The sequence below is a fragment of the Neopelma chrysocephalum genome, unplaced genomic scaffold (assembly GCF_003984885.1).
Source record: "Neopelma chrysocephalum unplaced genomic scaffold, ASM398488v2 Primary Assembly neopelma1_68, whole genome shotgun sequence".
Classification (NCBI taxonomy): domain Eukaryota; kingdom Metazoa; phylum Chordata; class Aves; order Passeriformes; family Pipridae; genus Neopelma; species Neopelma chrysocephalum.
Window position 1 is genome coordinate 5833860 of NW_020897727.1, and position 26024 is coordinate 5859883.

Sequence of the window (26024 nt, forward strand, 5' to 3'; positions counted from 1 at the left end):
TTATGTTGCACAGTCAGAAGAAAATTATTTTGTTGTCTTCAGTAGTTTTTACCTCATTCTTGTAGTCTTGCCAATATCCTGTAGTTGTTTTTTGCAGGAAGCCTTTCAACATTCTCTTAATTGGAATTAACTGTTGTAAGAGAAATGCACATTTGGGTTGAAGATAATATAGGAAATAAATATTCAGAGAAATTTATTTTAGGTTAGAGGAAAAATGGTGATTGGAGAGTTTTGCTTTGGAGAGGTATAAGGAAGGGTTTAAGGATAAAGGAATAAACCAACTCTGCTCCTGAGTCCTGTCTACAACTTCCTCATGAGGAAAGTTGGGCTGGGTGATCCTTGTTGGGTCCCTTCCAGCTCAGGGTATTTCATGATTCCATGATTATCTTGAATAACCTCAGAGACTGGTACTAAGTCTACTCGTTATTGTATTGTAAATTACTTTCATTAACATAATTACACAGTTTTAGTGCTACATAGAAGTTCTACGGAGTCAAAATCAAATGGCAACAGGTAGTCAATAATTGGACAAAATAAAAACATGAAAACAAATAATGAGGAAAAATAATCATGTATTCTTTTCCTGTCACCAGTCGGGACTGCAGCTGGATGTAGCAGCTGCCCAGGCCTGAATCCTTTTTTCCTCTCGTTTTTAATGCTGCTTTTACAACAGTCTGAAGGAAATCTCTGTCTAAACCAACTGGTAGTAGCGACATAGCAGCTCCTCTGGGCTTTGCCTGAATTCTCCTTCCTTTGCTAAATTCCCCTCTTTCTCCTTGCAGTTTCTGGTTATTTAGTGCTATAAAATAAGGAGAACCTGAATATATGAATTTACCCAAACCCTCGAGTATATAAACTGGAGAAACTTCCCTCGTTCCCTTGACCTCAAGCTTGCTGAGGTAGGAAAGCATTTAAATTACCCACAGCTCTATGTGCACATGCAGATGTATTTTTAAATGTCCCCTACTTCAAGGTCAGCCACAATTCCAGTTGAAGTGCAGTTTGGGTTTCCTGTAGCCAGATACTGTCCTTGGGGCTGATTCCCATGTTGTGCAGGGATTGTGGGATGGGGACCCAAGGAGGGTTTTTATCCAAGTCCCACATGGTGCTTTGGACCTGTCCAGATGGAACAAATCCAGAGGAGGCCACCAAGTTGATCCAAAGTCTGGAGCCCTTCTGCTCTGGAGACAGGCTGGGAGAGCTGGGAGTGTTCAGCCTGGAGAAGAGAAGGCTCCAGGGAGACCTTAGAGCCCCTTCCAGTGCCTAAAAGGGTTCCAGGAGAGCTGGAGAGGGACTTTGGACAAAGGCTGGAGTGACAGGACAAGGGGGAATGGCTTTAAGCTGAAAGAAGGGGAGATTTAGATTAGATATTAGAAGGAAATTCTTCCCTCTGAGGGTGGTGAGGCCCTGGCACAGGTTGTCCAGAGAAGCTGTGGCTGCCCCAGCCCTGGTAGTGTTCAAGGGCAAGTTGGATGGGTTTTGGAGCAACCTGGTCTAGGGGAAGGTGTCCCTGCCCCTGTCAAGGAGTAGAAGGGGATGAGCTTTGAGATCCCTTCCAGCCCAAACTGTTCCGTGACAGGAATGTGGATGGATGGTCTCTGCCCACAGGAGCCTTCAGAGCTGCTTCACCTCCTTTTTTCATCCTTGAGAAATGGCACCGAGCTCTGAGCCGCTCCTGAGTGAGCTCAGGTGCTGATGAGCAAGAGGTTTAATTAGATCTTCAGGCTGGATAACTGGAGCAGTGAGCTGGGCATAACAGCAGGATGGAATTCCAGTGATGTGTCCGCAGAGTGCTGTGGCCCAAGCTGAGTTATTCCTCAGCCTTGCATTCCCAAACACCCTGGGCGCTGAAGCAAAATGATGTGGAAAAGAAAAGCTCAACTTTGATGGTTTACACACCAAAATAGCTGCCAGTGGTTTGATCCCCCGTTGGTGGTGTCTTTTGGTACTTCTGTCTGTAAGTTGGATACCTCCAGGATGCTGCTGTAGGCTGAGACTTCCTGGTTTGTAATGCTGAATTAATTATAATAGGGTATTAAAATTACCCTCCAATACAGTGATTTTCTGTGCTGTCACCAGACAAATTGTATGGTTTTGACCAGGAACACCGGCAAGTCCAGCTGCTTTTGGGATCTTGTGCTCCCACTGATGCTCCTGCCCCAGAGGACACAGTGGCTTTAAAGTCGGGTGTCACTTTAAAGTGAATACTTTTGTGAGTGAGACATCGGGGGAAAAAAAAAATCTCCCCATACCGAACTTTCCTTTGCTCACAGAAATAGTTTCTATATTAATATTTAATTTACAGTAGCTCTGAGGAATGAAGAAAGTCCTGGACTCTATTTTTTTTATACTGCTAAATACGTTTTGTTGGAACAACTCTCAGATACAAACAAGGAGGACAGAGTGTCCTGGGCAAAGGAGTGAGACAGTTTGTGTTAAAACCATAAGTGTTCATGGCTTTAGCATGGGAATGTTCAGTACTAAGGATCCATCAGATACCTCGGAGTAGACCTTGTTCCCAATTGCTCTTTTCCAGTCTCTTTTCTGCTGAGATTCTTTGTGGCTTTACCCCTTGATGCAGATTTAGATGATTTTATTTCTGAAAACCTCCTGTTTCTGGTGCTGCCAGCACAAAGCTGTGCTCCAGCTCAGGAGAAAGTGGGATCAGAATTCCAGACACGGTCCTGGCACAGCTTCAATTAAAAGGTGTTGAAAGAGCCTGGATTTTGCTGTTTTGCAAAGTTGGAATTTTTGTCCCTGTTAAAACCTCGGGGATCCCTGGGAAAGGAGCTTGATCCTGGCTTTTTCTGCTGGGTGAGGCAGAATTTATGCCGTCACCCTCCTGCTTTGACCCAGTTATGAAACCCTTGCCTGTAAAAGTATTAATTTGGGGACTCTCAGCCATTGCAGTGTGAGAATTCCAGCAGTGAGAGCTTTCCTGGAGAGCCACCTCCAGTTTAGCCATTTAAAGGCTGGTGATAAATCTGATAAACTTAGTAAAATAGGTATTCTAGTGTGCCATGAACCTTCCTCATTACTCTGGAATTAATCAATGACTTGGACTTCTTTTCCCCCCTGCTCGGCTGTACTTTCACAAGGTATAATTAAAATAAAAAAAGCTCTAGTTTTCCTTTTTGTTCAACTCTGCTGTTGTTGAACTATGTGTGGTTTGGACTTCAGCCCTCCAGAATGTTGGCAGAAGGTCTTGTCTGGAAAGAAATAGTAATAATCCTTTTGGGGTTGAAAAATGGGGAAGAAAAGATCTCTGGATGATTCCAGGCAGAATGTCAGTGTGCATATATCTATATATCTCAACATGCACTAAGGATTGTGTGATTTCATATAGATATTCATGATGTTGGTGGGTTTTTGTCAGGTTTGCTGATTTTTTTTTTTTTTTTTTTTTGCTATATTGTAGCCAGTCCTCTTTTTAAACTTTTCGTATGAAGCTTAGTGCAGTAGCTAAAATTGCACATGGAAATCACTGCAATTTAAATGTTGCATTTTAATTCAACTGAAATGATAGAGAAGTGACCTAAAACTATCTTTTTTTAATGTGAATTGCTTCTCTATTGCCTTCTGAGCACAGCAGAAGGCTACACCCATCCCTCCCACTCTGCCTGTGTCTTCTTGTGGGGTCACAGCCTTAAGCCAGCGATCTCTGTGCCAGGCTGGCCTCAGGTGAAGCCTTTGTTGAAATTCTGATTGAGGAGGAGGAGGAGAGGGCACAGCCAGGCCTGGCTGCCATGGCCATCTCATGGGTGGGTGGTGGGGCCGGCTCTTCTGAAACACAGAAACACTTTTGGGTTTGTGTATTTGAGCTCTGGTGTGGTGTCAGCTCTCTGCGCCATATCCTGGGGCATTAATTCATGGAATAATGGAATGGTTTGGAGGGACCTTAAAGCTGATCTCATCCCACCCCCTGCCATGGGCAGGGACACCTTCCACTAGACCAGGTTGCTCCAAGCCCCATCCAACCTGGCCTTGGACACTTCCAGGGATGGGGAGTGCTCATCTTGACAGTCCCAGTGCTGCCCAGGCTCTACTGGGAGGCTATGGGAGTGTCTCCAGGCTGGCAGTATTGAGGGCTGGGAATGTCAGCCTGGAAATGCTGCGAGGGCACAAATAGCATCGTGCAGTGACATGGGATGTTCTGTGACACTGTGCTGGGGGCTGGATACTTCTGTTCCAAATCCAAGCAAGCTTACAGAGTTATCTGCATGTGTCTGTGCAGACTGGAAGGGGAAATGTTCATTTCTTTGAGCTGCAGAGTGGTGGTTTCTCTTTTCAATGGACATGTAAGAATATTCTCCAACAGCAGCACTGATGCTTCTGTACTAGCAGGGGATTGCCTTGGTGGTACTGGGGGTCAGGATACCTTAATAAACCTTCCAAGTCAGGCTTCCCCTCATTCCCCAGCAGAATGATGGGCAGCAGCTCTCCCAGCTCCTCCTCAGTAGAATTCAGTTCTTGTGGAAGGGTTTATTCAAATCCAGGGTCAAGTTTGGAGTTACTCTCAGTCCAACAACGTTAACTCCCATGTAGTTTGTTTTTGTCCCGTTGTTCAGCTCTGTTTGATGTCACTGCTCTGGCTGGAGGGACGCCTGTGTCACTGTGTACGTGTGGTGCTGGCAGCCAAGCCAGAATTCCCAGCTGCTCCTGGGAAGCAGTGGAGCCGGAGCCTGGCTGCTGCAGGCTGTGGTGCAGAAGGCAAGGCCACAGCACCCGAGCCCAGGGGCTTTCCCAGGGCTGCGTGTGAAGCTCAGCTTGGATTTGCAGGAGAGGGGTAGTAGCTGGGCTTGTTTTTCCTGGTGCAGGGTGAGGACTTGAAGGCTTTGAGAAAAGCAGATGTGAAACCCATGGGGCAACAACAAGTAGACTCTGTGTCACACTGACAGTTCAGAGAGGAGAAGAGTCAGTGCGTGATTGCCTCTCGACATAATGCCAAGAGCTCTGTTTCAGAGCTGTTTGAACGGTTTCTGTGAGGAGCAGGAGGGGCAGATGTTGCTGAGGATTTGGATTTAGCAGCCCCCTCTGTACCTTTATGATTTTGGGCAGCCAGTGGAGCGAGGGAGTGTTGAAGCACTTGAACAAAGAATGTCTCTGGAAGTGGCCACTGGTCATTCTGGCACAAACTTTGACCAAAGCTGCCATTGTTTTTCTCTTAGTTAAACAAGTCAAGCTCACGCTGGGGCTTTTTTCTCTTCCCTTGTAGTATAATGTTGGCTTTTATGTGTCCCCTGGGCCCACACCCGGCCGTGGGGTGGGCCTGCACACAGATGCATTGTTTGGGGTCCCGCATTCCAGGGAAATCAAATGCTCCTGCACCACATCAGCTGCACATCTGCAACTGCTCAACCCTCCGCAGCCCCGCCGGATCCAGGTGCTGTGCAATTACCAGGTTAAAGGCATCAAGAGCTTCTGCTTCTCTGTCCTTTCTGTTGAATTGTGCCGGCTTTGATTCCCTACAGCTGGTGAAACAGTCAGACTTGGTTCAGGCATGTGTGGAAGAGAGCTCATTTCATGCTTGGAATTGTAATTATGTTCTTTTCTTTCAAGCTGCCAGCGGTAAAAGATGTCTTCCAGTGTGTATTATCTAAATAAGCTGTAGTGTTTAAATGTTTTCTTATTTCATTTTAAGAATGTGGCAAAATAAATTGTGCTTACTCTTCTAGTTTTGGTTCTGGAGCAATTAATTCCCCGTAGCTCTCTCGTGAACTGCTGGCCTTGAGAAGCTGCTGTGTTCCACTGCAGTGAAGTAGCTGTGGGGAACAGGGTTATGTCAGTGTGGGGGCTCTGCCCAGGCCTGCCCAGTTGGCACTGGTGTCCCCCCCTTGTGCGCTCTGATTGCGGGCAGTATGTGCTGTCAGCCATCCTTCTCATCCCAGTCATCTCCTAGAGTCGGAGCAGCTGAGTTTTGGGAATTTTAATCTGGTTAATATGTGTGAGTAAGAGAGTAAGTGCAAACATTGAAAGTACAAGGGGGAAGGGTTTTATGCTGAAAAATTTATTTAGATTAGATATATGGAAGGAATTCTTCCCTGTGAGGGTGGGGAGGCCCTGGCACAGGTTGCCCAGAGAAGCTGTGGCTGCCCCAACCCTGGAAGTGTCCAAGGCTAGGCTGGATGGGGTTTGGAGCAATCTGGTCTAGTGGAAGGTGTCCCTGCCTCTGGCAGGGGTGGAATGAGATGAGCTTTGAGGTCCTTTCCAACTCAAACTATTCCATGATTCTGTGATTATTTCTCCCTCTAAAATAGCCTTTTCTGCCTCTGAGTTTTCCACGATGAATGAATCCATTTCAGTGTTCCAGTTAACCATCGCTGTGATGCTCCGGGTTTACTTCTGGAGGCTGCAGGTGTGAGCTTTTGAGCACACAGGTTTTCATGTTGCACTCTTGGGAGTATTGGCTGAATTTGGGGAGGAAAGAGTACCAAGCATGCAGTTGGTTTTCACTCATACTCGTGGTGAACCTGCAGCTGGTATCTGGCACCCTTGTAGTGAGCAATCAATCCCTCTTTCCTCTCCTCAAGAGAAGAGGAGGTGTTAAGAAACAACTGCATGTGGCGCTCAGTGCTCTTGTCTAGTTGACAAGGTGGTGATCAGTCAGTCACAGGTTGGGCTCAGTGGTCCTGGAGGTCTTTTCCAACCTCAGTGATTCTGTATCGTCCCAGCAAACAGCTCTTCCCTGAATGTACTGGATCTTCAGAAAGGGGTCCCTGCATGTGCTGTGACCCAGGCAGGAGTTCCTTCAGAGCCAAGTTTGGGCTCTGGACCTTTGCCTCCCTCACAGAGATGTTTTTCATATGCAGCTGTTGGAGCTGCTCTGTGAGTTTGGAGTGTCTGGAGTCAGCCCTCGGATCCCCTTTCCCTCGTCTCTGGAGTCTGTCTGCTCATCTGTGGTCTTGATGAGAGTGCCTGATAACCATTTTGGTGTCTCTATGATTGACTGGAAGTCACAGTGGATAAATCTTTCATGATTGGAAACCACTTAAGCCACGAGGTGGCTGGTGATCACTGGGTATTAGTGGAGAGATTCTACCAAACAATCAGGGAAAATTGAGTGGCAGAACATATAATTTATGACTTCTTCTCAGCTCTGTGGGGGCAAGTCAGTGAGAATCGAAACACTGAAAGGATTATATTTGACAGATATTTTAAAGAATGACTCCAGTTAGTGTCATTTATTGCTGGAATGTGTGGACAGATCCCAAGTCAGAACCCTCATAGGGGCAGTGCCAAAACCAGATATGAAAGAGTGTGCAAGAAAATGAGGGTGCGGGATGTGGCCGAGGGCTCCAATTTTCTGACAATGGGCAGAAAGAATGTTCTGAGGGCTTTTTTTCAGACATTTTCCTTTGATAATGAAGTGTACAGATCCTACTTAGTGTTTGCTGAAGCACCAGCCTGAAGGGGATTTGTTGGAGCTGGTAAGTTGGGCAGTGAAGGTGTCATCACTGTACAGAGACCAGTTAGAGAAACTTCTGGAACGTTCTGGAAATTATCTGTAGGATATATCAATTTTTGCCTGGCAGTGATATATGGCACAGGAGAAATCCATTGCCCAGTGCTGGAATGTGTGTTGGAAATTCCTGGGCAGGGGCTGTTCCATGCAGTCGGATCTTCCTCCACAGGTGTGTGGTGGGTAATGACCCTTCGCTCCGGAGGAGGAAAAACCTTCTAGAAAAACATTCTTCCCTCAGATTTTTTGTTGTGGTAATGCCTCTAGAAGTATTAATCTCGCCTGTCACAGTTTGGCACTCACTCCAACTCCCAGCAGGGGTTTCTCAGCTAATCCCTGTCTGGAAGATTTTCCCTTACCTTACATTAATTTCTGATCCTGACATCCTTTGAAGGTTTGTGTTCAGCTTAAATAAATACACCCCAGGCCGTTCTGTCGGCTCGGGGTTAAACACCAGGGCAGTGTAAGTACCTGTGAGTGTCCCTGGAGTGCTCCTGGGTGCCACTCACCTTTCTTTCCAGCATCTCCAAAACCTCCATGCCCTGGACTGTGTCACTGTTATTCCCTTGTGACCCTGGAGAAATTATTTGAGAATTTTGGTTTCCGATGCAGGATTTTCTTGCCGTGAGTAGCAGATGTTCTCACTTTAGCCCATGAGTGACAGCTCCTGAATCAAACATCTGCCTTGCTGCTGGAATTGTCCCCAAACGCTGCCATGCTTGAAAGCCAGTCTCAACTCCTTGGAGCCAGCTCTGCTCGTGTTCCTGCACTCTTGGAAGCAGAGACAGCTGCCGTTGGCATCACTGCTCCATGAAGGCAGCTGGTGACCTGATCCATCAGTGCTGGGGCTGTTCACTCCGGAGAGTGGGTTTGGGTTTGGTAGATTTGCCCCCATTACACAAAGAATTGCTGTCACTGTGTGCTAGGGAGAATTGTCCAAAGCAGTGTCCCACTTCCCTCAGTCCATGAAAACATTGAGGGAAAAGGAAGAATCACAGATTTTAACCTTTTTAATTGTCACATTTCTCCTGTTGGCTTCCTCTTTGACCAACACACCAGTCGGTTCTGTGTCTACAAGATGTGAAGTTGTAGGCCTGGATTAGGGCTCTGTGTACCACGAACACATTTCAGTGTGGACACGGTCAGTCCAGGGTCTGCTGGTTTTATTCCCAGATTTTGTGACTAAAATTCTCAGGAGCTGAAGTTTCTGCCAAGTCTCTGCTATGGCCCCAAGGAGAGGAGGAGGGAAAAACCCCCTTTCGCTAATAAAACGGTTTTGATTACCTTTTTTGGGTTTAGATTTGTACAAACAGTTCAAAACAAAGTTTTCAAGTCATCTTAGTTTTAAACTGTCCAGGCTTAGCCTACAAAGAGCCAGCCTTGGTTGATTTGTGATTTTTTTTTTTCCCAATGGAAGTGAAACTCCTGGTGATGCAGCTCAAGGGGTTTGTGCTCCCCTCCAGGTTTGATAGCTTTGGCTCTGCCTGGGGTTGAAAATACTAAAGCTCAGTCTTGAATTCAGACCTAGTCTGGTGCTTGTCTGAGCAAAGATGGTCCTGGTATTATCTGCCTCAGCCCTGCTGTGCCTGGGTGAAGGTTCTGCTTTGGAGAGGGCTGTGATGTCTGAAGAGGAGCCTTGAGAACAGGAGCTGGCAGTCACGCTGTGGGGGGACTGTGTAAACTCAGTCTAAAGATAATTTATGGTTTCTAAAGCTGCTGCTGAGTAAAATTTTCCAAGGCTGGCTCTGACCTGGCTCTCATCAGTGTAAAACCGAGAACAGTCATCTCAAAGTAGCATTTTGAGTTGTGCTGAGGGGAAGGAGTAGAACTTTGACTTCTCAAAGGCTTCATTGGCTGCAGCTCTGCAGCACATGAGCGACTCTTCTTTCAGATGAGAACCGCCGGGTCACTTTACCGTTACCGGAGCCCTGACTGGTTTAAACTTGGTTTATTGGTTTAAACTTGGCTTAGAGTGTAGTGTTTTTTGCCTGGTTTCGTTTTCGCAGCAGATGTGATGTCAGGGTTGTGATAACCCCCCTCGGCTGTCTCCGCACCCGCCGGTGTCTCGCTCCCTCCCGCGTTCCCGAAGCCGTGCGCCGGCACCGGGAGGGAGGACTTTGGGTCACGCCGGGTTGAGCTGTTGGCAGCGACACTCGCGTGTTGGCAGGAGCTTTCCCAACAAGATGCTGGGAGAGCAGGGGAAGATTTCTCCTTGTTTTTGCAAATTAGCAAATGAAACCCTAAATAACTTGCTAAACTCAGTTTCCTTCTGTTGGGTTAAGAGGAGGGGAGTGCTTGGAAACCTTTGAGATCCTAATTGGCCCGAGTGTGCTAAAAACACCTTCTATCCACACTAGGCGCTGCTTCTTTCCAATACATTTGGCTTGTTCTGTGGCAAATCATTTTTATAACACTTGAGAAACTGTATATCTCCAGAAAAACAGGATGTGTGCCCTGCCTTATATTTTGGATTTGCTTTCCAAGTATTTTTTGGGGTTGGTAAAAGCACAGCACAGCCCCATTTCGGGGCGTTGGGGCTCTATCCCTTGGTTTGGTGCTGGTTGGGCGATAACGGCCCTTGATGCCCCTTCATTGGGTGGTTTATGTGGGTTTAACGACTGGGTTTATTGGAGCACAGATACAGGACAAGCTCCCCAGCCCTTCCCTCCTGCAGGGTAACTGAATTTCTCTTTGCCAAGGCCAGTTCTCTATCAGCTCCCAACCAGGAGTGTGCTGAGGTCAAGTTCAGATACTGTCCCTCTTCCCCTCCCAAGCTGGGGACAGTGAGTTTCTCATCTCTTCCTTGGGCTGATAACGGTGATTCCCCCCTCCCACAGAAAGCTCTGGAAGTTTTTTGAAGTAATACAGTATTGTTCCTAACCCTTTCCCAAGATTTTGTATATTAGATGGTTGGTTTGTTCTTCATGGCTTTGTCCATGTAGAGGACAAAGATGCAATTTTGCATCTTATTTGACATTTAAGAATTCTGATTTTAATTGAGGTTCCCTGTGAGCTGTGGAACTGCAGGGTGTAGTGGAAGTCCCATTTGTATCTGAATTTGGGCAACAAGCTGAGATTATAAACTCTGGTAGGGCTTGAAAACCTGGGAAAAGGGTTTGTTCGGCATGGAAGGGGATGGCAGGAGAGGAAACTGAAGGGGGAAGATGGAAAATGTCAGTAAAAGTCAGTTTGAGATGGAGTTCATCTGACAAGACTGACCAGATGGAGCTGGGAATGTGAAACCGTTTCTCTGATAATTAAAATACCAGTTTGTAACTAGTTTTCAGGCTGAAGAGCCAAAGTTTGGGCATTTTGTAAGACTGTCAGGATTTTCCTCTGAGCCAGTAGACGAGGTTGTCCCAAGAGGTGCTGACGTGCACATGAGTGTCCCAGTTCCTTCCTGGCAGGAGCTGAGTGCACATCTGTGTATTCACTAATGCAGATGTCACAGGGCTTTGGGTGGATCTGGAGGTAAGAAAACCCTTTCAGAAGAGCTTAAGTTTTCAGGTGAGGCAGAGGAACTTTCACTGCTGTTCTCTTCAGCTGATTATAGCTGAGCAGTGGGTGGAGAGAAGCTTGGTCAGCAGTGTGTGGTGGGTTCTCTTGTCCCTCCCTGCCTGCTCACCCTGCCAGGGATGACACAGAACCCTCTGCATTTCCAAACCCTTCAATCTCACCTTAATTTTCTTCCTAGTCTGTATTTTATTGTTTTTAAGTAGTATTTCACTGCTTTGGAGCATAACTACATTATAAAATTGTTTTTATCTCAAACAACATTTCTGAGCTCTGGCAAAGGTGACCCTTTGGGTCTCTGGCTCAGAGACTCTCCTGATCCATTTCTCTGTCCATTTTATTCTTGAATTTTTCTGGCTTTCTTCCATTCACTCCTCCATAGGGCAGGGAGTGACAGGTTATCTGAGATGTTGCTGTGTGCAGTGATTTCCTGCTTTTAGGGTTCTATGTAGAGAGCATGTCAGTTTTTACAGTTCCCCGAGGATGTTATGTGTCGTTATTAAAAAGAAAACACTGGCTTATCACATTTTAGGCTTGGCCTGCTGACTTGGGGTTGCAGCGAGCTTTAAAGTGACAGTAAATCACTTGTGAATGTCTCCAGCTGTGGTGGCCTTGGGTATGGTGGTGAAAGGGCAGAAGAGCCCATGGCCACCCACTGCAGCAGGTCTGGTGACACCACACCTCAGTAAAGGTGGTCTCAGCGTGGGTGTCTCATCAGTGTGGGTGTCTCCAGGTACATGGAGGCTTATGGATCAGGGAGAGCAAGAAGATGGAGAAATAGTCTCAGCATAGGGAGTGTGTGTCTGGTTAAGCACTTAGTAGAACAGTGGCATGGTTTGGGTTGGAAGAGACCTTAGAGATTATCCAGTTCCAACCCCTTGTCGTCGGCAGGGGCACCTTCTACTAGACCAGGTTGCTCCAAGTCCCATCCAGCCTTCTGTCAGTTTAGCCCGCAGGGATTTGGTTCCCGATTTCAGAGAAAGCACAATGCTTGTTGTATAAAATGTAGTCTCCTTTGCAGTGCTTCTCCTACTCTTTTCCCAAACCACTCCTGGGTTTGGGAAGGCTGGGCATTGACCAGGCTCTCACCTTCCTGCAGGCATGAGCATCTCCCGCCCGCCTGCCTCAGTCCCTCTCACCCTTCAGGCTGTGCTGGGGAGCAGTGGGATCACTGCAGCCGTGGGCCCCATTTCCTCAGGAAACCAGGCTAAAAATACCCAAGCAGTGCTCTGGGAAGTGTTGCTCAGTGTCGGTCCTGAGCAGCCTCTGCTCAGCTTGTCCCCATGTTCTGTAAATCCATCGAACTGGTGTTAAACATGGCACTTACAGCCTCTTTCTCATTCCTGACGTTCTTCTCACTAAATGTACCATTTCCAACCCTTTCTCTTAAAACCAGCTCCCTTCAGATCCTTACTCCAAATTTTAGAGTCCTTTTTGGTGATGGGATAACACACAAATCAAAAGGAGCTCTCTGTGGAGAACAGGAAGCTGCAATTGGAGTCAGAATTTGGACACAGGCCATTAAGAGCTTTTAGTGAAGGTGATGGATTTCCTCATGAATGGCAGTGGGATCTTCTTGGATTTGAGCCTCACAGAACATGAGATGTGGGGGTGCAGGTGGGCTTTGTGTGGATGCCGTTGAGGGATCTTCACCTGTTTTGGGGAGACAAAGCTGCCCACGTGTGTCAGGTGTGGGATCACTCCCATTTTAGGTGTTTCACCTCTGGGGGGTTTTGGTAGCCCTGCTCCACTCACGAAGGTGAGTGTGGGAGGAGGAGGGTGTGGAGCATCCTCATGAGAGCATCTCCTGTTCCTCACCCCTGGCGCTCCACTTTGGTGCCTGCAAATGCTCAGAATGAAATAAAAGATTTCAAGCCTATCTGGTGTTTGGCAATCACATTTATGTGCTTTTAAAGTCTCAAAATAGTCCATTTTAATAGAATTGGGCTGTGCAGCTCCTGGGATGCTGTCATGGTGGCCCTGGGATGGCAGGAGTTCCGTGAGAGCTCCATGGTGGCCGGATGGGATGCCAGGGACTCTCCACCTGGGCAGACACAGTAGCCCAGTGGCAAAATTTTTATTGGAGCCCTTTATTTTGCCTCTTTCAGTTGCTTAGCATACCCTGACCAAGGAGAGAGTCCAAATTTTTAGGGATATAAAGGGGCTTTAGGTATATCTGGGGCTTGGAGCAACGTGGTCTAGTGGGAGGTGTCCTTGCCCATGGAATGAGATGAGCTTGGAGGTCCCTTCTAACCCAAACCAGTCTGTGATTCCATGAGTTTGGTTTTTTCTTTAGAACAAGTGAAGTGGTTTATGCAGGAAAGAAGCTGGGATCTAAAACTAGGGCACAGCCTTGGGTGCCATCATGTGCTGATCACTATCCTTCATCCCCTTGGAATGTTCCCGCTGGGGGAGGAGGTGCTCCCATGCTGTGCATCTCCAGTACCACCACCTGAGCCCTGAACTGGGATCACAAAAAGATGCAGCAAGAAACGAGTCTGTGGAAAGGGATCTCAGGCAAGAGATTTGCATGAGGGAAGTTGACTTTCATGGATGTTAGAAAGGTTCCTGTTTAAAAAATAAAAAAATTTTTTTCAAATATTAATTGAAAAACTGACCCAAACTGTGGCTGTTTCTCTCCTAAAGAGCTTTGCCTCATCCTGCTGCAAGAACAGACAAATTGAAGCTGAAACATTACATTTTTTCCACAAATGTGGCCATGCTCCAGGACCATAAAGAGAGTTTGGAAAGGCTGTAAAACACATGTTAAACAATTCTTTACTTGAGGCACCTCTAGAAACATTTCTTTTCAAATAAATTAAATATTTAACTTGAAAAATCATCTTTTTTTTTTTTAATGAAAAGACTTTGGTAATTAGAAGCAGAATGTTTCTTCCTTAGCAGATGCATATTAAGAAAGTGATACAGCAGCAAATAACACAATAAACAAAATAAAATAAATTTGGAACTGTATGAATCAGAGATTATATTTAAGGATGTTCCTTTCAAAAGCAAATGTTTAACTTTACTGGTGTAAGCAACTCTTGTGGTGGTTTTATTTTTTAATAGTTACTATGGAATACATGCTAAACCAGAATTAAAGAACTAAATTATTGGGAGATTTAAACTGGGCAGCACAGAGGCCGTGTTGCTGTAGTGTCTTTAACTCCTAATCTGGTCAAAGAACCTCAGTGTTTGATGCTGAGGTTAATGAATTAAACACAGTTGTGTTTTTGTACAGAAAGGAAAAGTAGCATAATTGATATCTATTAATAGTATATTTAATATAAGTTACTTAAAATGTTTTTAAAAGCATATTTAAGCTCAGCATTATTTGCAAAGGAGGATAGGCTTTAGATCTCAGATATAAAGTCAGAATGTATTAATATATTGCACAGAATGTATTAATACAACTCCAATGTGGAAGCAATGGGCACTTCCCAAATTCTTTGAGTCTTGATGCGTGTTTTTAAATTACAGAGGGTTTTGAAGAGAACTGGAGATTGAGTCAAGCTGTGAAATGCCAGTGATATGTCATGTGTTCACTATGTATTATTTTCAGTTTTTACAGAGGAGGAAATTTTGATATTTAAACTTTTCCAAATGTCAACTGGTTTTGCACAAAATAATCTTGAGTCTGAGCCTCCCCAGGAACTGCGTGTCACTGGGAAACCTCCTGGGAGTAGAAAAACAAGGAAGTTTTTCCTTCTGCCCATCTCAGAACAAAGTCCTGTGGGAGAGGATGGAACTGAGGTGCGGGAAAACTCTGGAAGGTGGATGTGTGGGAGTTGTCCCTTCCGTAAGGAGGCCAGCATGCCTTGAGCTCTGCTCCAAATCCAGAACTCGAGGCCAGGTTAGATGGGGCATGGAGCAGCCTAGTCTAGTGGAAGGTGTCCTTGCCCCTGTCAGGGTTGGAACTGGATGAGCTTTAATGTCCCTTCCAATCCAAACCATTCCATGATTGTATAAATTCCAGCCTTTCTCTGCTCCCTCCAAACCTGTTGCTGTCCTGACATTTATTGATACAGGATCTGATACTTTGGATAACTCCCCAGGCTGGCCCTGCATCCACCTCTGTGTTGAATTCTCCCAAGGAGCTGCCTTTGCAAGTACCATTGGCACTTTGCAAAGCTCCTGCCCACATATCCTGCTGTGGCTGTTGGAGCATCTTTGGGAAAGCAGCTGGAGGTGTGTTCCCTGTGCAAAATGTCTCTGTCACTGCGTCCCATGGGAGTTGTCACACAGGGAATTTCTGTGTTCATTAGTCCCATGCTAGGAAAAATCCTTGGTTCCTACTGACAGCCTGAGGAATCATTAGGGCTGGTGACTTCCAGTATTTTTCCTAAGCCTCGGCAGAACCTGACTTAATCTTTAATGAAAACTAGAACCCAGCAGACTGTTTATAGTAACCAGCCCAACCAGTTCAGGTGTCCCACCTCCTGGGGAGGGATTGCTAAGGAGCTGGTTGGTCTGGATGCTTCTAAGGATGGTATTTAAGGTGTAAATGTGGTTAAATTTTGCACATGAAAGCGTGTGTTTTAGCCCAAGAATACTCTGCTCACACCCAGCAAGGAGGGTGGTGTCAGAGCTGGGCAGAACTCGGGTCGCAACAGACTCTTCCTCTGAGAAAAAGAGTGAATTTTGCTGATGGTTCTTCCTGACCTGTCTGATCTTTGGGAGTAATGCCAGGAAAAAGCTGCTGTGCATTTTCTTATGGATGGGAGAGTGTTATGTGCTTGTAGTTTAAGAGCAAGTGCTTTTATTCTGAGAGGTGGCCTCTGTGTCTTCACAGGGAGGGCTGAAGGACTCTAAAACCCGGGCGGTGGATTCGAGCTCTGTGCTTTATGCAGCCCCCAGAAAGCTGTGGGGGGTAAATTCCAGCTGCTGAGAGGAGGGATGGGGAAAATTTGTGAATATGAGCTTTGACTTCTATTTATTTTTAAGACCTTCTCTGTTTTCTTGCCTTGATGTGATGCATCTCCCACTCCCAAACACTGGTCACTCATCACTAACTCTGCTTGGTGGGAGTCATCTTTGTGCTGCTGTAGCCCCAGATTGCCTCAGTGTTCAGTAACAGGTGCAAACTTAGGAGTTGGATACTGGGGAGAAATTTTTCCCTGTGAGGGTGGTGAGGTCCTGGCACAGGTTGCCCAGAGAAGCTGTGGCTGCCCCATCCCTGGAAGTGTTCCAGGCCAGGTTGGATGGGTGTGGTGGGTCTGGCTGAGCCAGAATTTATTTCCCCATAGTAGCCCTCACAGTGCCGAGCTCTGCATTGGTAGCTAGAGGAGTGCTAATAACACACCCATGTTTTGGCTACTGCTGAGCACAGCACTGTAACATTCCTTCTTCAATCGAGGGCGAGATCCTGGGAGGGGACACAAGTAGGCCAGCTGACCCACACTGACCAAGGGGATATTCCATACCATATGACGTCAACCCAGATATAAAAGCTGAGGCAAGGAGCAGGACCAGAGGTGCTCATTGTCTCTGATGGCTGCCTGCTGACAACTGTGCTGGAGCCCTGCTTCTCAGAGAAGTGGCCGACCATCGCTGCTTATGGGAAGTAGAGATTAACTGCTGGCTTCTGCTTTGTGTGCACGCACGCTGCTTTTGCTTTCTTTTTTGCATAAATATAAACTGCCTTATTGCAACCCACGATTTGTGTTGTTTTCTTTTCCCACCTTACTCTCTCTCCTGTCCAGCTGGGAAGGGGAGAGAGAGCATCTGGGTGGGCACCTGGCTTTCAGCCAAGGTGAACCCACCACAGTGGGGCTCGGAGCAACCTGGGATAGTGGAAGGTGTCCCTGCCCATGGCAGGGGATGGAATGAGATGATCTTTGAGGTCCCTTCCAACTCAAACCCATTCAATGATCCTATTAAAGAAACTTCCCCAAACCGCTTGGTTCCTCAGGCTGCGAGTGCTGGAGGGACAAGGAACCGACAGCTCGAAAGGAAACAACATTTAATGACAACTTTCTATGGAGTTGTCTGTAAATGATGGATCATTATAGCTGTGAAAATCGTGTAGAAATCCAAACTGGCCACCAGACGTTGCAGAGGTGTTGTCAAAAAACTACTTGGGGAATACAGTTATGGATTTTAGAAAAGCTGCTTAGGGAGTGTCATCATGTGTTGTGGAAAAGTTCCTTGGGGAGCGTAGTGATGCATCTACAGCTTTTGAGAGCCAAGGGCAGGTCTGTGTTTGACACAGGGGGATCCTCCTCGTGGTGTCATGTGGATGGGTTTGAGTCAAACCTTCATTTGCAGGTGAAGTGGGAGGTGTGGTTGTGTCTGGAGCACCTTTCTCACACTGGTACCTTTCAGGTACATGGGAGTGGTCACTACCTGAACCCCCAGACTCAGGGCTGGTCTCTGGGAAGTGCTGGGGGGGAGGGACTGCCTTTGCTCTCTCGAGCTCTCCTGGCTGGAAGGCTCAGTCCCAGCAGACTCCCCTGAGGAGGAGTTGAAAGAGGCTCCAAGAAAGGCACATGAGCAGGGCTGGCTGCCAGCGCCACACCGGAGCACATTGGCTGCACCGGGCATGGCACAGACCCCTCCTGCTCCCGGGTGTCCTGTGAGGGACTTCTCCTCATGCAGATGTGATACCATTTCACCTGAGGGTTTGGGGCAGCTCGGCTGCCCCAACCGGGCTGGGGAGACCCAGAGAGGTAACGCTTGGAGCGAAGCAGGAGCGCCCCAGACGCACATGGGGCGAGGTGGTCACAGCCTCCCTTCCTGTTCCCTCTGGGAAACCAGACTGGAGGAATTTTTTACATCTGGCAGTAGTGGTACTTTTTTTTTTTCTTTCCCCAAGGCAGAACAGCTTTGCAGTGATTTTAATTCAAGAGCAGCCGACTCAGTCGTACCTACCGTAGGCTTGCGTGCGGTGCCGAGGGCTGATGAACAGCCTGGGTGGATCACGGCCCTTCCCAGTTGGATCTCCCTCCTGCTGGCAGCGCGGCCGGAGCTCAGCGTGTCTCTGCTGCCTGAGTCAGAGCAGCTGCTCCGACACGTTCCTGGTCCTGGGCAGCAGCAAGTCCGGTGGGGCAGCTGCAGGGATCGGCCAGCACCGTTCCCATATGGCTTTCATGAAAAACACCCTGTTTCAGTCCATTTTTTAAATCTGATTCCTGCTTAAATGTTGAATATAAAAATATGTTTATCATGGTGGAGGGAATTAAAACCTTTTCTTCATGTTGTAATTTCTATTATTAGTCTTAGTTTTCTCTAAATCCATTAAAAATGATATTCCATGTGAGCTCTTTCTACTACAGTCCAGGCTTAAATGCTCCCCATCAGTTGTGCCGGAACAGCTGCTCATGGGCCTGTCAGAACTGGAGTAGAAATAGCAAATTTTATTTTTATTTTGTAAAAAAAAAAAAAAAGGAACTTTTTCATCTGCCTGTGTTTGTTTCCAGCTGAACGAGTTCCCTGCTCTGGTGTGCAAGTGTGGCGGGTTGCTGAGGTGGCTGAAATAGTTTGATGTGGTGGTGCTTTTGGGTGAAACCTTGGGTGTGATGAGGAGTTAAAAGTTGATTAAAAGGGGTCTTTAAAGGTGGTGCAGTTATTAAACACCAGCTGTGGTTTTCAGAGTCTTGGCCCTGCGCTTTCTGTTGAATGAGCTACTTGGTGCATATTTAAAAACATGACTATAAAGCTTAAGGTAGTTGAATAAGTCGGTGATGTGACGGCAGCAGCGCTCACGAGGGTTTTGGTGTGCCGTGGTGGGGTCACCTGTCTGGAACAGGCTGGGATGATTCCTGCAGGGACACGTCGTGGCAGTTACCTCAGCTTTGTCTTTGATAATTAAAAATCCCTTGTATAGGGAAAATGGATCAAATGAAGCTGGAGCTCCTGGAGATGCCATGACAGAAATCATGGAATAGTTGGGTTTGGAAGGGACCTCTGGAGATCATCCAGCCCAAGACAGGGTCACCTGGAGGAGGTGGCACAGGAACATGTCCAGGTGGGTTTGGAATGTCTCCAGAGAGGGAGACTCCACACCCTCCCTGGGCAGCTGTTCCAGTGCTCTGACACCTCCATGGAAAGAAGTTCTTGCTCATGTTGAGGTGGAACTTCTTGTGGTTCTCTCCTCATCCTGTTACTGGGCACCGTGAAAAGAGCCAACGTTGTGTTGTGAAGGCACTGCCAGCGCGAGGCTGCTCTGCCTTTGGGGTAAAGGGATTTCTCCCCCTCCCTACAAATACCTTCTGTACTTTATCGTAGTTGGGTAGGGAAGTTGCTTCCTTGAGATGAACTTCAGGTTTGGAAGTCGTGCCTGTGTGTTGCTGTTCCTCAGCTGAGCCAGGATTGCAGCTCTGTAAACCCAAATTTTCCTTGAGAAGCAATGGAGACAGAACCCGTGCGTGTGGTGGGAGAACTGGGAAAGAGGAGCTGAGCATGGAGCACCCCCCGCCGCCCCCACCCGCTCGCTTCCTCCCAGCCTATTGTTGGCATTCCGTGTATATTCTCCCCAGGAATTAACTTGTCCCCAAATCGCGGCGCCGTGGATGCACCAATTTTCCAAGCTTCCCTGCACCTGTCGGATGCGCTTTCCAGCCTCAGCCTCACAAAACTGTTTGTCATTCAGGGGGGACAATGTCCCCTTGTGTGCCGGGCTCCCGGAGGGAGGGGCTGGGCGGGGGCACGGCCCCTCTGGCGGATGGGCTTCCCATGTGAAATGAGACGGGAAGACAAATTGCTTCCAGAGCGGCGTTTCACACAGGCGGGAGCGGCAATCCCGCTCCAGCAGCGGCAGCACCCGCTTGTCACTCACATTTTCATTATCTGGGTTAAATATAAAAGGGGGCAAATGGGGGTGAAGAGAACACGGGGGAGGAAAGGAGCTTTTCCAGGGCTCCAAAGGTCCTGCTGGAGGGATCGGCTGTGGGCTTGGATGGCCTTGAGTTGATCCCAGATGGAGGGTGCACTGAGGTCCCTGCTAGAGCTGAGGAGCTTCCTGGTCACATTTGCAGGAATAACCTGTTCTTGTTCCAGGTTTCTTTTCTGGGGAAACTTTCTGCATAGGGTTCTTCTCTTCTGCCTGGGGATGTCACAAAACCTTACACGTGACTGGTCTTTATCTTGTCTTTAGGTTGATCTTTAAGTTTTACTGTAGGAGAATCCTGTGTTTTTTCCATGTGTTTCCATGCATCTTAAAGAAGACAACAATATGACAACAGTTTTCTTGTTCTGATGGTTAAACAGAGATACAAGCCAGAATTTTAAATAAATGTGGGATTAAAGTTCAGTGGAGGTAATAGACAAGGTAAAGCCCAGGCTCACCTGAAGTATCCATACCTTTAGAAAGCGCAAGCTGTTTCCCAATAGTTACAATTTCAGTAAAATTTAAAACTTTTCATGACTTGGGAGATCTTGATGTTTCTGACTTGTCCTCGGTAAAGGCAGAAGCAGAGTTTGGTTGGCTGCTCCATGGGGAAAGAGGAGCATTTCCATGTTCTTTCCTGGCCGTGGGAGTGAACCCTGGTTGTGCTTGGCTTGGTGTCACTTTAAGGGCTGCATTATAATATTTCATTAGTGGCAACTGCAGCATCAGCACAGCAGCCGGTTGCGTTCACTGCTGGCAACCCCTGGAATGTGGTGTGGGAGCATCCTGCTGGGATGCTCCATTTCCATGCTGTGGCCTGGCTGTACTGGTGGCAGAAGGTGAGTGAGGGGACAATGGCTTCCCAGCTGGCTCCTGCATCCGGGGAAGTGCAGAGAGAGTTGCCAGTGGAGCAAAGGATGAGCAATGAAGGGAGGGATTGGGGAGGAGACAAGAGGGGCTGCAAGGTTGTAGGGAAGGAGTTTCTGCAGTGGATTTGCAGAGGGAAGTGTCCAAGGCCAGGTTGGATGGGGCTTGGAGCAGTCTGGTATGGTGGCAGGTGTCCCTGCCCATGGCAGGAAGGTGAAACAAGATGAGCTTTAAGGTTCCTTCCAACCCAAACCATTCCATGGTTTCATGGCAAACCAACACCCTGATCCTGCTCCAGGCCACTGGTGACCCTTGGAAGCTGGACCAGTGAGGGTTAAGGGAGTTAGTGAAGTGTTACTTCTCGTTGTGTTTACTTTAAGGCTTCTTTTCCCCTTAACACACTTCAATCCCTGGAAGAGTTCTCAAAAAAATCAGACATGGCACTTTGAAATACGGTTTAGTGGGCGTGGTGGGATTCAGTCAGAGGTTGGATTTGATGATCTTGAAGGTCTTGGAGTGGGACCAGTGTGGAGGAGGCTGGCAGGAGCTTTCTGTTGTGTGTGTGTGTGTGTGACTTCCTAGATCCATGCTGGAGGAGGGGAAGGAGGAAAGGGAAAGGCTCAGCTCACTGCTTGTGTTGCTTCTCTCAGCAAACTCCGTTTCCCGGGTCTGGGGCAGTGGTGGATCTGTGGGGTGGCTGCTGGGCTCTGCCAGGGAGTTCCCCAGACATGGAGGTGCTTGAGGGAGAAACCACGTGCTCAGTCAGGGTGTGGGTGAGGGAAAACAGCTCCAGACCCGGGTATTATCCTGGACACGAGGATGTGCAGCATATCTCATCCCCGGCTCTGAAGAGTGGTTTGCTGCACGGCACAGGGAGAGAGGATGTAGCAAACACAATATTGGGAAAGATGAAAAAACGAGTGGGTGGCAATGAGAAGGAAGAGGAGGAGACAACCCAGACGATGAAGGAAAACAGGATCTTCTGTTAGAGATGGGAATACTGGAAGGAAGCCAGGAAGGAAGCCTGAGAAAATGGAGAGAACACTAGGAAGGCTGGTGTTGCTCTGATAATTCCAGCAGGTATTCCTGGCATTCAACTTCCAGAAACGGCAAAGCCTTTGAAAGCCTGGTCAAAACCAGCAAAGTGCATGGAATAATGTGAATATCCTTGAGTTAAACTTTGATTGTTTTGCCATTTTTTCCAAAGGGGATTTGGTGCGTGCTGTTGGTTTGTCAGAGGAGGGAGCTGACCTTGGGAAGGGCTTGGGGTGCAAGTGGATGTCACCATGGCTAGTAGGGAATGATTCGGATCAGAAGATTCCGGCTTCTCTGTGCTAAGTGATTTAATGGATTTTTCTGTGGATTCTGGTGGGGAATTCACTTTTGGAGGTGGTGTGAGCAGAAAAGCCTTGTGCTGTGTGAATGGTGCCTGAATTCCCTCCTGGGCCAGCAGCAGTGGGTGCTGGGCTCCTGGGCTCACTGGATCACTCCAGCCTGGCTGAGCATGGTGAGCTGAGCTGGGAGAGGAGAAGCAGCTCCAGCTCCTGCTCCTGCTCCGGCACCGCATCCATTGGTTAGTAAAAATAGCTCGGCTGCTGGCGTCAGTGCCAGGCCTCGCATCTGGCTTCCCTGAGCGAGCAGCTCCAGCCCTCCCTCCTCCCTCCCTCCAGACAGGGTCTGCTGGAGGACACATGGCGTGTGACGGCTGCGGCTCCGGCCGCTCCCTCCTGCCCTGGGCCCGGGCTTTGGGAAAGGCCGTTGTGCTGGGGGCTCCCTGCAAACCCGGCTCTGATCCCAGAATCGCTCCTGCTCGGTTGGCCCATCCTAATAAAGTGGGAATCAATCCATGCGCGAAGCCAACACCATCTCCTGTAGCCCAAGGGGTTGTTCAGAGCTTTTTGGGTGTTCAGGGAAAAGGTGAACACCCAGCTGAGTGTGCAGATCGTGTTTTGCTCCCCTCTTGCGCAGGTTTGGCTGAGTAGGTGTTTAGAAACAGTTTGTATGAAGTCGGCTGGTTCAGTGTCGTGATTTCTTTTTTTAGTCTTGCTTTTTTCAGCGTTTAAGCTCTGGAAAACAGGGAGATACCAAGTGCAGGCAGGAATGCTCTCTTTGTAGACAGGGAAAGAGACCAAAGCAGCCTTGCAAAATTGCCTTGAAAATTCAGTGGTCTGTTTGCAATTGCTCACCTGCATGACTGATAGTGAACAGTGAACGTTTTACATACTTGTCTAAAAAATTAAATTATTTGGGCTCCGAAGGGTGTTGCAAAACTGTTCCATGCTCAGGCTCAGCTGAGTATGGCCCTGTGGGCTGAGCTCTGCTCCTGTCCTCTGATCCCTGCCCCAAACCCTGACTAACTGCCTTTGCCAGCTGATCAGAGGTCTCACACATGCCTGGAAGAATAATTTACCCAAAAAAACTGCCGTGGGTGTTTTCTGCTTTGATGCCAGTCAGTGATCAGCTCTCCCTCACTGATGGGGCTTGCTCTGCTCACCATGGAAGGTCCACAGAGGATTTCCTTTCCTGTGCCGCAGGTAAGCCCGGATGGCTCCTGCTCCCCAGCAGATGTTCCTTCCATTTGCAGTCTGTAATTCCTAATCCTTCTCACGAGAAACATCTCAAATGGAGCTTTAGGATGTAGTGATCTCCTCCTTGAGCTGTTCCCAGGCCTCCTGAGCAAAGCACCTCCAAGCCATCCATTCTGCTGGCGAGGAAGGCGGGAGCTGTGCCCAGCCGGTCGCTGATCCGGCACCATCCAACACTTTGGTGCTTTACGTTGGTGCTTTTCCTTCAACAGCCTCAGCTCTTTCTGCATCACTCTGTGGAGCTGGTGCTGATAAGATGTTGAGTTTCAGGAGCTGTGAACCAGTTTAGTAGGTGGGTGAGTTTTTCCAGCTCCACATTAGTGTTGCTGCTCTGTTGAAACCTGGAAGGCTGAGGGTGACACAAACCCACCCTGTTCCCAGATCTCAGGCTGAGGAGGTTTGCAGGAGGAGGGGAACAGAACCATGCTGGGTAACTGAGCAGAGATCCTTGTGTTTTGGGCCATTACAAGCTTTGGAAGGGGCTACTAGCACACCTGAAATCCTGGCATTGAAGCTCCCTGCTGTTGCTGAAAGCTTCCCTTGCTGCTGTTCAAAGTAGAAGGATTTTTGTTGTAGTAACTAGAAAATATTTCCAAGTTATCAACAGATTTGTTTTTGAACAACTCGTGGGAGGCTCATAGTTTTCTTTTTGGGGAATTCAAAGCAATTGGTGACATACCTTGTGGAGTTACAGCTCTGATGAAAAATCCATGTTTTTAACATATATGGGTGGTCCATGTGCTTGAATTTGGGAACATTCGCCTGTTGTTTCTCCAGTCTGCCTGTTCTAGTGCCATCACTGTATTTTTAGCATAAAAACCTGTTTAAAGTGTTCACTGAGTAGAGGAGAAATGAGAGTGTCCAGTGAATGTGTAAGTCAGGAGTAGTCAGAGGCGCAGCCACGCTAAAGGAGGAATAGGAAGGAGTAAAGAATGTGCCCTGGACACCCACAGGTTCTGAATTTCATCCTTTTGAGCTTTTCAAGGCACAAAACTGGGTACTATGTGTCCTGTACGGTGTTGTTGGCATTTCTGGATGCTGGGGAGGCCGGGGACCTGAAATCTGTTCAGTACAGGGGGCTTCCAGGCCTCTCAGCATGTTGGTCACCAGACCAGTGCGTGTTGGAGGAGGGACAGGGCTCCTTTCTCACCTTTTTTTAAAGAATTTAGGTCAAATACTGCAGTTGCATGAGCAAAGTCCAAGCTGGTCATTAGGCTAACATTGGGTTGTCCCTGGGCCTTCGGCCCTGAACTCCTGAGGATGAGTTGGAATGAGAACCGGTGGCATGTTGACAGGTGTTTTTTGGGATTTTAGGACTATTTTTGGGAAAATTTGGCAAATATCTGATCTCCAGAGCCATTTCATGGTAGACTCAGAGATATTTTTGTTTGAAGCACTTTATAAAATGTGATTTTTGCTTGAATTTATCACTGCCCCTTAGCCAAACGAGGCCAAAGTAGCCAAGCCTAGGCTGAGCAGTTCTGCCTGGGGAGCTTCTAGGCCCCCTCATTTCCCATGTTCTTTAGAGGAAGGAGGCTGTGTCAGCTGCAGAGTTTGCAGGTATATTTTCTTTTAAAAAAGCTTTTATTCCATAAAAGGAAAAGCTCTTTGCTTAAAATTATGCTGTGTTTAGTATTGCCTTAAATTATTGAGAATATAGTGATGGTAAGGAAATCAACCTGTATGGTGAGGAGTGTGATGTGCAGAGAGTCTCTGCTTTCTCTGTGCATCATGGAAGGCATCATCTTTCATTTCAGTCATTGATTAGCAGCTCCCAAACCTGCTGCATAGCCTGCAAATCCTGAATTCTGAACAACAGAATTCACAGCTCGTAGTCGGGGTGGCATAATTCAGCCTCAGCTGCTTTATGCTTTCTTTGTCTGGTCAGTCAGCTTGAAAATTTACCTGTCTGTAATGAAAAAGCATAATTGTACCCTTTGCGTGAGGTTTTGCTGAGGTTTAATTTATTTTAGCTCAATGTTGAGCCTGCAGCAGTCGGTGCCGGCAGTGGGAGCGTGGGGGCAGCTCCCGGCTCTTGGCAGCCTGTTCGTGGTTATTGGGTTCCTGGGGTGCTCATGGGCCCTTCTCCCAGAATTATTCTGTTTATTTCTGCTCAAGTCTGTTGGTTGTGCCTGTTTGAGGTGCATACCTTACAGTTGCCCCGGCCTTTCCCCTTCCCCTGCGTTAACATGGTCCCTACCCAGGGAGTGTTGGCCATGCCGGTGGTGGAGTTGGCTGCCAATGACTAACCCAGCCCAGGAATCCGCAATGTTTTTGCTTCTTGTTGGCACTTTACCCCAGGCAGTGCCAGGCTCTCAGCCCTGCCCATGGCTATGGGCACCCCACGACCCCTCCCCATGTTCATTCTGCCATGGTAGGGTATGAGTCTGGGTGGTAACAAACCAAGGAATTAAAATCTTATCTCAATAGCTCATGGTATTTTGTTTTTTATCTCCCCTCCTCCTGCCTCTTAATTTATAAATTGGTATTACCCAGTTCCAGGATCAGCTTTGGGAGATGTTGTTGCTCATGAGGGAGGTCTGGCTGTGAGCCAGGGTGCGCATAGTGCCTATGGCGTGGGTGGGGGTCCTGCCTGCTCTGCCCACACCAGGATGTGATGGTGGGGACAGAACCTGCTGGTGGGACTTTGGCACTTGCTCTGAGTTGTCCAGCTTGAAAGGAGGTGGTGGAGTCCCCATCCCTGGAGGTGGGACTGGACGTGGCACTTGAGTGCTCTGGGCTGGGTGACAAGGTGGGGATCGGGCACAGGTTG

At 47.8% G+C, this 26024-nt stretch overlaps 1 protein-coding gene across 4 annotated transcripts in view; it reads left to right on the forward strand.

Annotated features, from left to right (window-relative positions):
- The window catches only part of ANKRD11 (ankyrin repeat domain 11), a 134819-nt gene that overhangs the window by 31529 nt on the left and 77266 nt on the right, over nucleotides 1-26024 (forward strand). The window lies entirely within an intron of this gene.